Below are 5,595 nucleotides of genomic sequence, written 5' to 3' on the forward strand. Positions count from 1 at the left end.
GCAGGGCCTGGATCTCCGAGCCCGTGGGACAGGCGGGAAAGGGTGGCGGCAGCCGGTTGAAGTCCCGACCCTGGGCAGCCTCCCGGTCTTACCTCCATAACTTCGGCGAGGAGGGTCCGATCCCCGCGCGGTCGACGGCAGGCGGTAGGGCTCGGAGGGGCGCGGCCTGGTCCGCGAGTGCCCCGGCGCCGCCCCTCTGCCCGTCCGAGGGACAGTAGGAAATGGCCATACCGCTTTCCGGCCGATTGCCGCCGGACGTCCGGCCGCATTCGCTCGGTCTGCGCGGCCGGCGGTAGCCGGGGGCGAGGGGCATCGGGCGGTGGCGGAACCAGGCCGGCCCGACCGCTGGGGGCCGCCCGGGCGACGTTTGAATCTGTCGGGTCGGACCGCCGAATCCCGCGGGATTTCGGGATCGAATCTGCGGGTGGAATCGGCACCTCGTCCCGCTGTCCGGTTCCCCCCGGTCGACTGCAACGGGTTTCCGAGGCCCGTCGGTCAGGCGCGGTTCGCTCCGCAATCCGCCGGCCGATCGGCACCGGGCGGGGCTCTACGGAAAGAGGGGACCCTCCCGCGTCGAGTGCCGGCGCACCGACCCCGCAGGCTGACCGGGAAGGTGAAGACTCACCCCGCTGAATGCCCGGCCCCGGCTACCCTCCGGCTCCGGGGCCATAACTTCGGGGAGGGAGGTCCGATCCCCGCGCGGTCGACGGCAGGCGGTAGGGCTCGGAGGGGCGCGGCCTGGTCCGCGAGTGCCCCGGCGCCGCCCCTCTGCCCGTCCGAGGGACAGTAGGAAATGGCCATACCGCTTTCCGGCCGATTGCCGCCGGACGTCCGGCCGCATTCGCTCGGTCTGCGCGGCCGGCGGTAGCCGGGGGCGAGGGGCATCGGGCGGTGGCGGAACCAGGCCGGCCCGACCGCTGGGGGCCGCCCGGGCGACGTTTGAATCTGTCGGGTCGGACCGCCGAATCCCGCGGGATTTCGGGATCGAATCTGCGGGTGGAATCGGCACCTCGTCCCGCTGTCCGGTTCCCCCCCGTCGACTGCAACGGGTTTCCGAGGCCCGTCGGTCAGGCGCGGTTCGCTCCGCAATCCGCCGGCCGATCGGCACCGGGCGGGGCTCTACGGAAAGAGGGGACCCTCCGGCGTCGAGTGCCGGCGCACCGACCCCGCAGGCTGACCGGGAAGGTTAAGACTCACCCCGCTGAATGCCCGGCCCCGGGCACCCTCCGGCGCCGGGGCCATAACTTCGGGGAGGGAGGTCCGAGCTCCGCGCGGTCGACGGCAGGTGAAAGGGGCCGGTGCGCCGCGGAAGGCGACAGCAGTCCCGTCAGGCTGCACCTCTGCTCGGGCGAACGGCGTCAGGAAAAGGGGAGAGCACTTCCCCACCGATAGCTCCGGAACGCCCGGACCCATTGGCCCGCGGCACCGGTGGCTGCTAGAGGGCCTCCGGCGCCGTCAGCCGGGGTACGTCCCAGGCCGGCCGGACGGCGGGCAGCCGGAGGCAACGGCCTGGAACGGAGCCAGACTTGAGTCGTTCCGTGTGCCGTGGGCAAAAAGGCAGGGCTGCGGGTCAGCGCAGTTTGGCAAACCTAGCCGCAAGTGCGGGAAGGGCGGAGGAGCACACGGACGCCGCCTTCCCAAACTGAGCCCAAAGTGCCCAGGCATGCCCCCTTGATCTCGCCTAATCAGTGAGCCCAAAATAATTTCAGAGTGTGGAAACCTGATCCAAAAAGGTCGAAAAGAACGGCCAGAGATCAAGTCCGAAAGGGGAAATCAGTAACAAGCAAGCAGAGTAATCATTAACCAAAAAGCGCAAAATTATGTTAAAAGTGTGAAATCATTAACCAAAAAGTCGAAAATAATGTCCAGAGACCAAGTCCGAAAGTACAAATAATTAACCAGTAAGCAGAGTCATCATTAACCAAAAATCGCAAAAGTAAGTAAAAAGTGTGAAATCATTAACCAAAAATCGCAAAAGTAAGTAAAAAGTGTGAAATCATTAACCAAAAACTCGAAAATAATGTCCAGAGACTAAGTCCGAAAGGGCAAATGGTTAACCAGTAAGCAGAGTAATCATTAACCAAAAATCGCAAAAGTAAGTAAGAAGTGTGAAATCATTAACCAAAAATCGCAAAAGTAAGTAAAAAGTGTGAAATCATTAACCAAAAACTCGAAAATAATGTCCAGAGACCAAGTCCGAAAGGGCAAATGGTTAACCAGTAAGCAGAGTAATCATTAACCAAAAAGGGCAAAAGTAAGTAAAAAGTATGAAATCATTAACCAAAAAGCACAAAATTAAGTTAAAAGTGTGAAATCATTAACCAAAAAGTCGAAAATAATCTCCAGAGACTAAGTGCGAAAGGGCAAATGGTTAACCAGTAAGCAGAGTCATCATTAACCAAAAATCGCAAAAGTAAGTAAAAAGTGTGAAATCATTAACCAAAAACCCGAAAATAATGTCCAGAGACTAAGTCCAAAAGGGCAAATGGTTAACCAGTAAGCAGAGTAATCATTAACCAAAAATCGCAAAAGTAAGTAAAAAGTGTGAAATCATTAACCAAAAACTCGAAAATAATCTCCAGAGACTAAGTCCGAAAGGGCAAATGGTTAACCAGTAAGCAGAGTAATCATTAACCAAAAGGCGCAAAAGTAAGTAAAAAGTATGAAATCATTAACCAAAAAGCGCAAAAATATGTTAAAAGTGTGAAATCATTAACCAAAAAGTCGAAAATAATGTGCAGAGACTAAGTCCGAAAGGGCAAATGGTTAACCAGTAAGCAGAGTAATCATTAACCAAAAAGCGCAAAAATATGTTAAAAGTGTGAAATCATTAACCAAAAACTCGAAAATAATGTGCAGAGACTAAGTCCGAAAGGGCAAATGGTTAACCAGTAAGCAGAGTAATCATTAACCAAAAATCGCAAAAGTAAGTAAAAAGTGTGAAATCATTAACCAAAAACTCGAAAATAATCTCCAGAGACTAAGTCCGAAAGGGCAAATGGTTAACCAGTAAGCAGAGTAATCATTAACCAAAAGGCGCAAAAGTAAGTAAAAAGTATGAAATCATTAACCAAAAAGCGCAAAAATATGTTAAAAGTGTGAAATCATTAACCAAAAAGTCGAAAATAATGTGCAGAGACTAAGTCCGAAAGGGCAAATGGTTAACCAGTAAGCAGAGTAATCATTAACCAAAAAGCGCAAAAATATGTTAAAAGTGTGAAATCATTAACCAAAAACTCGAAAATAATGTGCAGAGACTAAGTCCGAAAGGGCAAATGGTTAACCAGTAAGCAGAGTAATCATTAACCAAAAAGCTTAAAAATATGTTAAAGTGTGAAATCATTAACCAAAAACTCGAAAATAATCTCCAGAGACTAAGTCCGAAAGGGCAAATGGTTAACCAGTAAGCAGAGTAATCATTAACCAAAAAGGGCAAAAGTAAGTAAAAAGTATGAAATCATTAACCAAAAAGCACAAAATTAAGTTAAAAGTGTGAAATCATTAACCAAAAACTCGAAAATAATGTGCAGAGACTAAGTCCGAAAGGGCAAATGGTTAACCAGTAAGCAGAGTAATCATTAACCAAAAAGCGCAAAATTATGTTAAAAGTGTGAAATCATTAACCAAAAACTCGAAAATAATGTCCAGAGACCAAGTCCGAAAGTACAAATAATTAACCAGTAAGCAGAGTCATCATTAACCAAAAATCGCAAAAGTAAGTAAAAAGTGTGAAATCATTAACCAAAAATCGCAAAAGTAAGTAAAAAGTGTGAAATCATTAACCAAAAACTCGAAAATAATGTCCAGAGACTAAGTCCGAAAGGGCAAATGGTTAACCAGTAAGCAGAGTAATCATTAACCAAAATGCGCAAAAGTAAGTAAAAAGTGTGAAATCATTAACCAAAAATCGCAAAAGTAAGTAAAAAGTGTGAAATCATTAACCAAAAACTCGAAAATAATCTCCAGAGACTAAGTCCGAAAGGGCAAATAATTAACCAGTAAGCAGAGTAATCATTAACCAAAAAGCGCAAAAATATGTTAAAAGTGTGAAATCATTAACCAAAAACTCGAAAATAATGTGCAGAGACTAAGTCCGAAAGGGCAAATGGTTAACCAGTAAGCAGAGTAATCATTAACCAAAAATCGCAAAAGTAAGTAAAAAGTGTGAAATCATTAACCAAAAACTCGAAAATAATCTCCAGAGACTAAGTCCGAAAGGGCAAATGGTTAACCAGTAAGCAGAGTAATCATTAACCAAAAGGCGCAAAAGTAAGTAAAAAGTATGAAATCATTAACCAAAAAGCGCAAAAATATGTTAAAAAGTGTGAAAAGGGATGGAGTTCCAGAGGTCCGGCCAGAGTTGTCAAATTCGTCCCGCTGATCGGACGCTTGTCATTCGGGTGGCTGGGGGTTGGCGGGGTATCTGCACAGTAGTAGGAGGTGGCAAGTCGGGACTTGGACGTTTATTCCAAGAGTCCACCCGAGCCTCCAGGTCTGCAGAGACCGACCCTAGCTGCCGCCCAACCGACTTTTAAGCCTTTTTCGGATGGGGATTTTTTCCCATTTTCGTCCATTTTTCGGGTTTTCTGTCGGGCTTAATAGGCGGCAGCCTGACCCCCGGCCGAGGCGGGGGGCGCACTCTCCCTTGCGTAAGGGTCCGGATTTGCCCCGGAAAGTGCCCCCGACGGCCTCCCGACCCGGGTGCCTGCAGGGCGGGGGAAAGGGTAGTCCCAGCCGCAGGAAATCATTAACCAAAAGACTTAGCCGTCGGGGCAGAGGCTAAGACCCGGGCTGGTGAAATCATTAACCAAAAGGAATGCACCCTTTTCCGAAAGTGCAGGCCGAAATAAGGCGAGCCTTGGGCCGGGAAGGCCAAAACCCCCAACTCATGGAAGTGTATGGGGTCGGACTCGGCGACTTTCCCGGGCCCCGAGTTGACCTTTCCCCACGGGGGCGGTCAAGTTGCTCCCGCCAAGAGGGCACGTTGCATTTGCTGCCGCTCTAGTCCCCGGGCTAGTTAATCAGTTGCCGTCGGAAGTCCCGATGCCGAAATGAAAAATGGCCGTTGCGGCGATTTGGCGCCTCATTTTCGGAAGGACTACCGGCAGGCAACCCGCCGAATTGACACTTGCGATTCGGGTGGCTGGGGGTTGGCGGGGTACCCGGAGATTTTCGGGAACTCGATTTTCAGAACTTTTGCTGGCAGCGGTTGCACTTGCAAAGTGGCCGAAGAAGTGCTCCCTCAAGGAAGGACCTTCTTTTGAAATAAAAGACCTTCCGAAGAGTGCCTGGAAGTCATTTATGAGCATTTAAGGGTAAATCTGGCGGACTTTCCATGCTCTGTTGCCGGCTCTGAAATATCGCACAGTTGGGTCTAGGCCGGTAGACTGGCTGTGAAAACAGACAAAGTGTTTTGGCGAGCGAGAGAAAACAAGGCCTTGGAACAGATTGGGGGGTGCGGAGGCACACCACACCCACAGGAAAAGAATTAATAAAAAAAAAACCAAAGTCTTATGACATGTCTGTTGGTACAAGTGAGAAAAGCAAAGAAGGGAGGCTGCGATGGCAGAGCAAAGCCGACCTTCATACAGATAA

Source organism: Heterodontus francisci, unplaced genomic scaffold, assembly GCF_036365525.1.
Source record: "Heterodontus francisci isolate sHetFra1 unplaced genomic scaffold, sHetFra1.hap1 HAP1_SCAFFOLD_1971, whole genome shotgun sequence".
Taxonomy (NCBI): Eukaryota; Metazoa; Chordata; class Chondrichthyes; order Heterodontiformes; family Heterodontidae; genus Heterodontus; species Heterodontus francisci.